This window comes from Lissotriton vulgaris, chromosome 7, assembly GCF_964263255.1.
Source record: "Lissotriton vulgaris chromosome 7, aLisVul1.2, whole genome shotgun sequence".
Classification (NCBI taxonomy): Eukaryota; Metazoa; Chordata; class Amphibia; order Caudata; family Salamandridae; genus Lissotriton; species Lissotriton vulgaris.
Window position 1 is genome coordinate 1,039,290,670 of NC_141695.1, and position 12,555 is coordinate 1,039,303,224.

Here is a 12,555-nt window from a genome sequence, read left to right on the forward strand (position 1 = left end):
AGAGACGGCGTGAGCAGAGAGCTCCGCGCCCGATCCCACTAAACATCCTTCTAAAATCTCGCGATTGCTGGCATCGTTATAGAATCAGCGTCGGAACGGTTGAGCAAGGGCTCCCGACCGACGCGGCAACCTCCAGGCACGAACTCTACTGCCAGGGAGGCTTGGGGAACAGGAACAACATGGCGGCGGCCGGCGCCGAGTAAAGGAGAGCTGGGCTGGCGGACCCGATTTCTATAACGAGGAGAACACACCTTGACCCCGCAGAGTCAACGAGGAGAACAACCTGGTACCCCTGGGCAATCACGCACACTGCTGGTGGGGAGAGAAGCGGAATGCCCAGAAGAGTGCGAGATAGGCGAGACACATCGAGGCCTCAAAATGGCGGCCGGAGGCCCGCACTGCCTGTGTGACCGGAGCTGGTCGTGATGACTGGACGAGACTGCACACGGCTGCTGGTTCGGTGGAGGTCGCGCTGGGGTGTGGATTTCGTGACCGCTTGCTGAGGGCGGTGGGGCTGTGGAGCGGAATCGCCGCGGGGGGCGTGTGCGGATGGCCTGCCACTATCGGGCCTAACAGAGAGGCGATTGGGAGCTCCTGACACCCTGGGGGATGCCGGACGGAAGGACGAACACTGGCGGACCACCCACCTACATCGGAGGTCGACTGCGCCCAGCTACTGTGCCCGGTAAGTGTGGTGGTGGGGACCTGCGTTCGGCACTGCGGAGGTCGGGTCAGGGAGCAGGTTCACAGCGCCGCATGAGCAGGGGCCGGGGCGCATGCAAGGAGGCCTCCGGCAGGGATTGCAGGCACGGAGCAGAAGAAAGGCAGAGCGCTAAAGACCCACAGCACGAGCCTGGGCTACACTGCAGGCGACGTGGAGAGGGCGTCCAAAGCTCGTGCTCAAGAAGCAAGGAGTGGCCAGATGCTGGACAAAGGCACCATACTGGGGGCAGCCGACAGGGCCCAGAGAGTCACTCTACGGGGACCATGCTGGGATGAGGTCAGCGCAGTGCATGTAAATCCGGGGGCTGCAAGGCTACTAGAGAGGACCTTGACATCGCACTGGGACCTGAATGCTATGCGCAAAGACCAGACGGAGCAGTGGGACCCAGATAAGCGCTCGGCCCCGGGAATCGAGGCCTAGGTGTACAGGCACCAAGACTGTGTTGCTGAGGTGGGGTGCTGACCGATACATGTCACAGTGAATGCTGGACCTGGAGGGGAGTGGGTCCTGAAGGCGGCGAGCCTGCTGTGATTCCGACTAATCAGCTTTATCACTCTCAAGGTACTACACTGTAAGGAAGAACACCTGGTGCACCTACACAGGCGGGTACATTGCGCAGCGCAGGAGTGAAACTAGCTGCTCGGGGATGAAACCCAAAAATAAGAAAAAGGAGACCGTGGGACAAGATGACACACATGGTGCAAGTGGAGATGCTGAGGGGGCGATGTCAGAAATGGGACTGCAACAACATCTGGATAAAATACTGGAAGCCATAGCCTCAACAAAGGACGCCATACAGCAAGATATTGCGCAGGTTGCGACTGGGTTAGGGCTCCTGCGCGCAGACCACTCGAAGCTAGCCGATAGGGTGAAAGAACACGAACTATCCATCCAAGAACTGACGCCGGCAAAGAAAGCTATGAAAGTTAAGATGGGAGAGGCGCTGAGTCGCTTAGAGATGTTAGAAAAGAGGGCCGAAGACTCTGAAAGTAGGAATAGGCGGAACAACATACGGTTAGTAGGCCTGCCCGAAAAGACGGAAGGGACGGACATGATTGCTTACCTGGAGGGCTGGCTCAAAACCATGGTTGCGCCAGAGGGTCTTTCCCCCTTCTTCACACTTGAGAGGGCCCACAGGGTCCCGGCTCGACGCCCACTGCCTGGCCGGCCTCCGCGACCAGTAGTGGCCAAATTGCTCCACTACAAAGATAGGGATACACTGATCCAAAAAGCCCACGCGGCGGGACCCTTCAAGGTCGGCAATGGCACGGTGACCATATTCCCGGATTACATCCAGGAGACACAAAGGCGCAGGGCCTCCTATCTTGCTGTTAAAAAAGAGCTCAGTGATGAGGGGATTCAGTACTCCCTGATTTTCCCGGCAAAATTGAGAGTCGTAGTGGATGGCACGACTCAGTTCTTCATGACGCCTGATGACGCATGGACATGGCTTGAGACATATAGAGCGGGCACAGATCATAAAGGCCGGGAAAGCTCTGACCCACCCAAATCGTCTCAGATGCGCAAATCCCAGCGACTCCGGAAACGAAATAAAAACCTGTAGAAACAACAGTTATCCCGAATGGCGGAGGATAAGCAAAAAGCGTTGGCAGCGACGGCGGAGATCACGGGCTCGCGGAGGGCTGAAACAGCAGTGGGTATGGAATCGGAGGAAGACAAGAGGAAGTCGGACACTGAAATCTCGGAAACGGATAGCACCAGGGGCCCTGTGGTTACACCTAGAACTGCGGATGGAATGATGGATGAATAACGGACATATGTGGCCCATGGCGGTTGGATAACTGACGAGTGATGATACGAACTGTTGACGCACCTGGAGGCGCCAGTGAACTTATTAATTGAGACTTGTTGCCATTTGGGATCCAGGGCGGTGGGGCCTAGGCAACGGCTGCTGCCTGTTGGGGCAGAGTCACCCTTCCACTGCCCTTAAGGCACCCTGTAGCTGCTGCTGCGGGATAGTCTTGTGTGTCGTCTTATGACGTTTGGATGGGAGCTGATAGCTTGTTATTGGGTCCCGTTCTGGGGGGGGGAGGGTTAGGAATGTTGTTGTTTGGGGACATACTGGTGGTGTGGGCAGACACACTGTGAGCGAATTGAAGTTGCACAACCTATACAATGGGGGAGTTACCTGATCTCAGATGTATCACATGGAACGTAAGAGTTCTGAGCTCGATGACTAGGCGCCACAAGGTTCATGCGTATCTGGTGAGAAGGGGAATCCACATAGCCCTGCTACAGGAGACACATCTTACTAAAGCGGAGGCACATGCGCTGCAGCGTAGGTGGAGGGGGCAGCTATACAGCACAGCACATTCGGCTTTTGCTAAGGGGGTGCTTATTTGGGTGCGGGCAGGTGTCCCTTTCCAGGCCACGAGACCGGTGTTAGATCCGGAGGGCAGATATGCAGCAGTGGAGGGCAGACTCTATGGTAAGGACGTTGTGCTGTGTAGTGTGTATGCTCCGAATGTGGACTAAGCCCGCTTCTTGAACAGCCTATCAGGCACGCTGACACTCTACCTAGCGTGTCCTGCAATAATTGGTGGGGACTTTAACGCCATCACAGACGTATAACTAGACAGGTCCCATCCCCCCTTGGCAGCAGTGCCGGTTCAGAAACTGGCCAAAGACAGATCTGATTGACAAGAAAGGTGGGAGTTGCTAGACATCTGGCGCGTGCAGCATCCTCAAGACAGAGATTACTCTTTCTTTTTCTCCATACACGAGCTTCATGTTAGAATAGATGTCACCCTCTGCTCCAGTTCGATTGCCCATACAGCGGCGCATTCGGAATACCCTGCGCGTACTATATCCGACCACAACCCGCTCCTGATGTCCATTAGGTGGCAGCGGGCACGGTCCGCGATCCCGACACGGCGTCTGCGCCCACAGACGCTGTAAGATCAGGTCTTTAGGACGGAAATAAGAGAGGGCATTGAACATTATTTCCAGGAGAACCAAGGTACGGATTCCACCAAAGCAGTTGAGTGGGACGCCTTCAAGGTCGTTGTCCGAGTGCTATGTATTAGTAAGTATTCAGGCGCCAGGAAGACAGTGCTAGGGGATGTGGCAAAAGCTGAGGAGAACCTGAGGGACTTAGAGTGGCGGCGACCGGGACAGCCATCGCTACAAGCGCAGCTCCTGGAGGCATAGGAAACGCTAGCGCTGGAGGTCGAACGGCTGCGTAGCTTTGACTATAAGGCTTACCTGACGAAAGTACACACAGAAGGGGACAAGGTTGGTACCCTGTTGGCAAGAATGGCAAATCCGGTACCGAGAAGTGGTCCGGTCATGCGAATAGAGTCGGAGGTACACTCACAGGAACAAGTGCTCTCGCGGTTTCGGACTTATTATGAGACTCTATATCGGAGCAAGCTAGAGGCCGAGGAAACAGACATAGAGAGATATCTTGTGGAGATCCCGCTTCCACAATTGAACGCAGACCAGGTGAAAATATTAGACCAGGACATCACCCTAGCTGAGATTAAGGGGGCTATTAAACATATGGCCAGGAACAAGACGCCGGGGCTAGATGGTCTACCCGTTGAATTCTATTCACACTATAGTGACATACTGGCACCTCGTTTACTGGAGGTATACACGGAAGTGGGGGAGGTCGTCCACATACCGCGGTCATTGCGGGAGGCACTGATTATCCCACTATTGAAGCCTGGATGGCCGGATGCAGATGTGGCCTCTTATAGACCCCTCTCCATGCTGACGGTGGATTATAATATTCTAAGCCGTATACTGGCGACCCGACTTTTGCCTCACATGACTGTGCTGGTACACGCCGACCAGTCGGGCTTCATCCCAACTAGAAATACAGCCTCGAATATAAGACGGTTCCTACGGGTTTTTGCAGGATGCTATGATGTCTTGGACTTACCTGCAGTCCTCTCGGTCGATATAGAGAAGGTGTATGACAGCCTGGAATGGGGTTTCCTCCACAAGGTGTTGAGACGGTTCGGACTGGGTAAACGATTTGGTACTTGGACAAGAGTGCTGTATTCCTCGGCTACTGCCAGGGTGAGCCTGGGGGAGGTGATCTCCGACCAATATCCGGTGATGAGGGGGCAAAGACAAGGGTGCTTGTTGTGGCACCTGTTAATTGCGCTGGCAATGGATCCCCTTGCGATCCAGGCTCGCTCGCGGGCATACCAGGGACTGCAGCTTCATGGGGTGACGCGTTATGTCTCCCTGTATGCAGATGACTTGCTCCTCTTTTTGAAGGATGCTGGAGAAGCGCTGCGGGGAGCAACTTCATTGCTATCGCAGTATAGGGCAGTATCGGGACTTCAGGCAAACTGGAGCAAAACAAGTCTTTTTCGGGTCCGACAGGGTTTGCCGCCACCGATGTCAATTGGTGCGATTGCCTGGGAACCGTCGTGCCTCACCTATTTGGGGGTTCAGGTCTATCATGACACCATGGATTTGCTAGAAGGGAATGTGGGACGCTGTATTAAAGCTCTGAAGGGATGTATGGCGTTCTGGTCGACACTCCCTCTGTCGGTGGTAGGACGGATAGCTCTGCTAAAGATGGTAGCGCTCCCCAGATTGCTTTACTATTTTCGTACGTTGCCGATCTGGATCCCACCACGCATATTTAAAGACTTACGGTCGTTGACCACAGACTTCCTATGGGGCAAAGGTAGGAGGAGAATAGCGCTGACGACCCTGATGAGGCCTAAGCCGGATGGCGGACTGGCTGTACCTGACTTCGAGCTCTATTATCTGGCGGCACAGCTGCAAGTACTGACACAATATATAGCGCGGTAATTCAGAGGACCAGAACACACACGCGGGCAAGGAATACAGCGACATGTCCTCTCTTACATTGTCCTGCAGCAGAAACTTGCTATGTGGGGTTTGACAGGGGAGGAACGAACCTTGAGGCTCTGCTGGAATAGAACCCAGCGCAGGGCAGGGGTAACTCGCCTGTATGCGCCGGAAATCCCTCTGGGTATGTTGACGGCGCTTCCACACGGAGAGGATTGGAACCCCCTGGAGGACTGGGACAGTTGGGCATCCACATGGTAGGGGATCTGTACATAATTGGGGAACTGATGCCTTTTTGGGCGATGCGGGACATGTATGGCCTCCCGGAGGGCAGCTTCCTGCTACATGCGGCAGTGGCTGCGGCGATTCGGGGTCACTGGAAAGGTGGACAGACGGAACCACTCGCATTGGCTTGTCAATATGTAGTAATGGCAGCAGGGACTGTTAAGGCGGTCAAGTGCCTCCATTCATGGATGTTGCAAGACGATTTGCAGCCACTGGGGGTACTGAAGGCAAAATGGGAAGCGAGCATAGGGCGCCAGATCCCGGACATGGCATGGGGACACATTCTAAAGAGGACATGGAAGGGGAGCAGAAATGCCTGGTTCCAGCAGATACAGTTTTTCATTCTACTTCGCGCTTACCTGATCCCGGGCAAGATTAGGAAATACTTCCAGGTCCACGATGCGGCATGCCCCAGATGTTTGGAACAAGAGGTGGAAATAGATGATATATGCTGTGGCTTTGTCCGTCTATTGGGGAATATTGGGCAGATGTGGGGGACCATCTAGACGCCATAACTGATCGACACCTAGACTACGACATGGCTACCTGCGTGTTACACTGGTTTCCGCACACGGCCAAAACGAAAATAACCAGCAAATTTATTGATTTAGGCTTATTGTTGGACAAATGAGAGATAACCTGGCACTGGAAGTCAAGGGCGGGACCCTCGAGCAAGCGCTGGCGTATGGAGTTCTGCAAATGGGCAGAGTGTAAGAGTGTGGTCCGGCTTAGGCAGGCTAGACGTGTTGATAATGATAAGGCTTTGGAGATGGCGAGAGCTTGGGAGGCCCTGACTCAGGCCTTGCGGGATGCCCAGATAGTGGAGGAAGACGACTGAATGGTAATCGTACATGTGATCATCAAACTGTGAAACTGATATGTAACGCTTTATGTGCAACTGGTACTATGTTACGATACAGACTTCTGGATATGCCCACACCACCGAACATAAGGGGGAGGGGGTTTACGGGGGAATTAATGTTAAATTGGGGACGTGTTTACCGGATATGGATGCTGTGGTCATTGTCATATATTACATGTTGATATAAAATCCAATAAACTATGTTTTAAAAAAAAAAATCAAAGGCAGTCTCACCAGCACTAGAAATTTACAAGTATAGGGCACAATCTGTGATCCTTTATGGTGCAGAGCTTTGGGGGGGTTGATGGTCAGGAAGTGTTGACCAAATTCCTGAGAATTCTGCTAAAATTACCACCATGCACACCACTGATTCCCATTATATTTGACTCAAACATCAGGTGCATTGATCATCAAGCTGCACTAAGACCAATGTTGTTCTGGGTCCGCTTAAGGACCGAACTTAAAAATTACAGAGAAGGGTTAACCGAGATATTGCAACTCGACCAAAGCATTAGGCTTCCCTGGGTGCGATACATTTAAACCTGGTTTTATAAACTAGGTTTGAATAGTTACTGGGACGCTCATGAGTCTCTTTCACGGCTATCAAAATCAGTATGAAAAAGCACATATTGGATGCATATAGGAAACTGTATACATCACTGGGGAGGTTGACTTTCCAGTTTATATCCACCAAACCGCTGCCTGTCTTTGAGGAATATTTAGACGAAATACAACCTCGGATGGCCAAAACCCTATATATGAAGTTCCGCTTTGATGTTTTGAGAACTAAATCTAATACATCAAAGGGGATGGATAGTAAAACAGATGATAGGGATGGTCTCCGTTTCCTCTTCCCCCAAAATGCCATTGAAAATGACTCCCATATACTATTCTTTTGCCCAATTTATGCTACTTATAGGGAAAAGTGGATTAAACCATTATGTTGGATTATGGGATTTAGAACACATTTAGAAGCTCTGAGGATTTTAAAAGTAAATACATCTCAGAAAATAGTTCTGATGGATACATCTGCCAGTGGATTCCTCACATTGTGAATATCCCCTGTGCCAACAGCATTCGGAAAATGTTGTCGCTCGCCATGCCGATGAGGACGATGTCAGAGAAGCATGGCTCCGCACGTAGCTCCGCACGTGGCTCCGCTGACGTCACTGGAGCAATAAGAGAGCCTCGTCGGCGTAATGGCGTCAGTTCCCTTTTTTCCGCGCTGTCGACATGAACGGTTTTTTGGGACTCTCCATAGTTGTCTTGCTACTTTGTGTTTCTGGATTGTATTTCTGGTCTTCTCTTGTTTCTTTCTTGAAGATGTCGTCAAGGAAGTTAGGATTCAAGCCCTGTAGGGAGTGCGTAGGACATATGCCCATTACAAATCCTCAGGAAGATTGTGTCTGGTGTCTGTCGTCTGATCACGATGTAAAGGGATGCGCCTGCTGTAGGAAGATGAACCCGAAGGATTTAAAAGAGAGAGAAGCCAAGCTGTTCATGGCGAAGATGAGGAAAGAGAAAAGAGGACGAAGAAGGTCCAGGTCCAGGTCGGGCTCGAAGTCGACGTCGGGACATGCTTCAGAATTAAAGAAGCATAAGAAGAAGAAGAGGCATGGATCTCGACGCCATTCAGATAAGGAGAAGGCTCCGAAGTTGACCTCTCCAGTTCATCGACATCGGAAAGACTATGTTTCTCCTTCTCCCTCGAATCAGGGTTCACCTGTTAGATCGGCTTCGCCTGCGGGGTCACCGTCGCATTCTCCAATGCCGGCTCACTCTCCAGCTCCCTCTCCGGCTGTGGTGGAATAGGTTCCAGTACCTGATGAGTCGTTTACTTCATTGGCTCCTCGGTCAGCGCCGATTGGCCCAGTAATGCCTAAGCCTGAGCCTGCTCCAGTTGTCTACCCACCTTTCCCTGGCCTGGGGCAAGATCCATAGCATTATTTAAATGGGATGTATGGAGTCTTTGCAAGGGCGATGTACCCCTCTGGAGCACCTTCTGGTCCCATGGGTCCTATGGCCTTCAATCTTGGGGTTCCTCAGGCCTATGCTCAGGCTCCATTTATGCCATTTCTTCCAGTGGCTCCGTCTTGGCATTTCGCAGGGCTGAGGACGTCGATGCCATTCCCTTCATCTCCGACGCCGTCTGCTCGACCTCGATCGACTCAAGCTGTGCCTCTGGATCTGTGTTCGTCGCCGGCTCCAGCGCCGTAGGAGGTTTCGTTTAGAAGAAATGGAGGAAGGTGAGATTCAAGAGTCAAATGACTCGTTTGAATATTTGAGGGAGGCAAGTGGCCTTGATATGACTCCAGAATGGGAGCTTTCTCCTCCATCAGATGCTTCTTCAAAGGATGTGGTTCCTTATCACACAGTAATAAGGAAGGCAGCGGAGCTCTTAGATCTTCAGCTCCCAACACCCGAATTTAAGTCCAATATATTGTCGGAGGTTCTTAATTCTTCCTCCACTGTAATAGAGCCTTTGCTGCCATTCAATGATGCCATATTTCAGAGCATAAACATTGGGTGGAAAGAAGAGACCTTAGCTGCATAACTAAGGAGGCTCTTTCTAGCTTCTTTGATAATTACTAGCCCTCCAGGCATCATGATGTTAATCAGTCGCTGAGGAGTTGTCGCAAAAATTGTCAGATGCTCTGGACAACCTGGCGCCAGTTAGGAAGCATTATTCGGCTAGACTAAAACCTTCTGCTGCTAGGTTTTTGGAGAAACTTAGAAAGTTGAGATTAATGTGTTGTAGACAGGAAAGGATACGGCGATCAAAGTTAGAACCTGTGGACAGGGAACTACATAAGATTTCTCTGAAGCCATATAAAGAGGCTATTATGGAAGAAAAAAGACTTTACTACTCTAAGATGTTGGAATCATCTAAATCCTCCAGGGAACTGTTCAAGGTCATTAACTCCCTTTCTGTTCCGATAACAACTTATACCGCTGATTTCTCACAGTCATTTTGTGATAAAATGTTGGATTTTTTCGCCTCTAAGATTAGAGACATATATCTGGCTCTTGAAGTTGCCAATGTAGGACAGTCTAAGTCTCTGACTGTTGCAATGGAGGAAGTGGCTTCCTCTGATACTTTCCCCAGGCTACTCACCTTTCCATTACTAGTGCCTGAGGATACGGACAGATTGCTCGAAGGCTTAAGTCTGGTTCTCCTCGTGATCCATGCCCCCTTAAAATATTAAAACGCTGCCGAGACGTAATCATTCCACATCTTACTGCTGTTTTGAATGTGGCTATCTCTAAGGGACAGTACCCTTTGTCCAGGAAGACGGCAGTGGTAAAAGCTTTATTAAAGAAGCTTTCCCTTGATCCTGCGGAGCTTAAGAATTATCGGCCGCTTTCGCTGCTCCCGGTCCCGGCCAAGATCCTCGAAAGGCATCTTAATTTCCATCTCTCCTCTTATCTTAGTGACCCTCAAGTGCTGGATGATTCACAACACGTCTTTAGAAGCCTGCATAGCACGGAAACGGCTCTTACGGTGGTATTTAATAACATCCGCACGCTGGTGGATGCAGGTCATACCACCCTGCTAATTCTTCTCGACCTCACAGCAGCATTCGATACCCTGTCCTCCTTGAGGCTAGTTGAGCGCCTCAGGGCGATAGGGGTCGGGCGCTCAGCCTTGGGGCTTCTGGCTTCTTTTCTCAACGATCAGACTCAGATGGTAAGCCTGGGGCCTTTTTTCTCCGCCCCTAAGACCATGGTGTGTGGCGTCCCTCAGGGCTCTTCCCTGAGTCCGACGCTTTTTAATATCTATGTGGCCCCGCTTGCCAAAGTGGTGAGATCATTTGGGTTGGAAGTATTATCCTACGCAGATGATACACAAATCATGGTGTCCTTTACCCATAATATTAGAGATTCATCTTCTAGTTTTAGGCTCTGCATGGAAGCAGTCGCTTTTTGGATGAGTACTAATTTTCTCAAATTAAATGGGGAGAAGACTGAGGTGTTGATTTTTGGCAGCAGATTGGATATCTGGTCCAGCGACTGGTCTCTGGGCCCTTGTCCCTGCCCTGTCCCATTTGGAAAAATATCTTGGCATCCTGGTGGACAGTTTTCTCACCATGAGTAGACAGGTGAGCAGGACAGTTTCCACCTGTTTCGGGATCATTAGAACTCTAAAGAAAATTGCACACTACCCTTCGTCTGACTCCCGTATGCAGGTAGATGCCACCCTTGTGACGTCCAGATTGGACTACTGTAATGCCCTTTATTTGGGCATTAACATAGGTCTGATTCAATGGCAGCAGCTAGTGCAGAACGCTGGGGCCAGGCTGGTGATGAATCTGCCTAAATTTCATTCCATCTCTACCTCTCTTAGGGCATTACATTGGCTCCCCATTGATCGTAGGATTCTCTTTAAAACCTTATGCTTAGTTCATAAGGCCTTCTTTGGTACTGGTCCAGAGGGCATCAAGCCAATATTACATCAATATATTCCATCTAGGAAGCTTAGGTCAGCAGACTAGAATTTGCTCATAGTGCCAAGGTTCAGCAAGGTCAGGTTGGAAGGTCGGGCCTTCTCTACGGTTGCCACCTAACTCTGGAACTCCCTTCCCGATGATCTCTCTGGTCTTTCCTCACATTTGCTGCTCCGCAAAGCTCTGAAGACATGGATTTTTACTCAGTCTGCAGCTTAACATTCTTTAGCCTACTCCATGCATTGTCTGCTTTTAGCGCCTTGATGTCCTTGGGCTAAGTCTGTGCTTTATAAGACCCAGTTTCATTCATTCAGTCATCCATCACTGAGCCTGTTATGGAGGTTTGGTGTAAGCCATTTTCATCTCCTGCAGTTTCAAAATCTGTTGCCAGGAGGTAAAGGGCGGCTCCAGGGGATCCGGACTGCCTAACATCCCTTCCTTCTCCTGAGAGCCTGGTAGTTCAAGCTGCCTGTTCGAAGAAATCTTCTGGGGCTTTTCCTCAGGTCCCTGGTGATAGAGAATCGAAGAAGCTTGACCAATCAGCAAAGAAGGTGTTCTCCTCGGCAAGTATGGCCTTGAAGTCCACAAATGTCACCTGTCTTTTGAGCTGTTACATCCATGCCCTAATGTATTCGGCAAAACAGTTTGCACCTATATTGTCTGAGGAGGACAGACAACATTTTAATGAGGTGTTATCGGACACTCAAGCAGCTACACGTTTCCTGCATTGACTTCACACTGTGTGTGTTAGTTTGAATATTATGTACTGTGTATACTCTATATATTTTGTTGTCAGTCCGTTCGTGTGCCTCGAAGGCACAGAAAAAAGGGCGGAACTGACGTAATCACGCCGACGAGGCTCTCTTATGGCTCCAGTGACATCTGCGGAGCCGCGTGCGGAGCCATGCTTCTGTGACATCGTTCTCATTGGCGTGGAGAGCTACAAAAATTTCCGAATGCTGCTGTTCACAAGGTGAGGAATCCACAGGTAGATACTGTATCCACCAGAAAAAGCGTTACCCAAGGTAGGTGACTTGTTCTTTTAGTCTAAGAAGATATTTATCTGCAGTAAACCTTACCCGCAAGAGAAAGGGTTTGGAATTCTGATGGCTGTTCTTTTTGGGATGTGTTCTCCTACTGGACATATATTGCTGTATTTGCACTCTAATGTTGTCAGTAGTCATCACCTCCACCTTATACATCTTATTAAGACTTGATACCATAGGACTGCCCGTGGTTGTACAATTGTTTGACTAACATAAAAACATTTGTGTGACTTATCCGCTAAACTAGATGCTGACTACTGCACAAACTGCACTGTAATTTCTTCTGCGAATACATCATGATTTGTATTGTCTAATATTTGTCAAAACTGCTCTTTTTCTAACGAATAATTAGTTGCAAAATGTCAAATTTCTTGGTATGCAGTTGCATTTTAAATC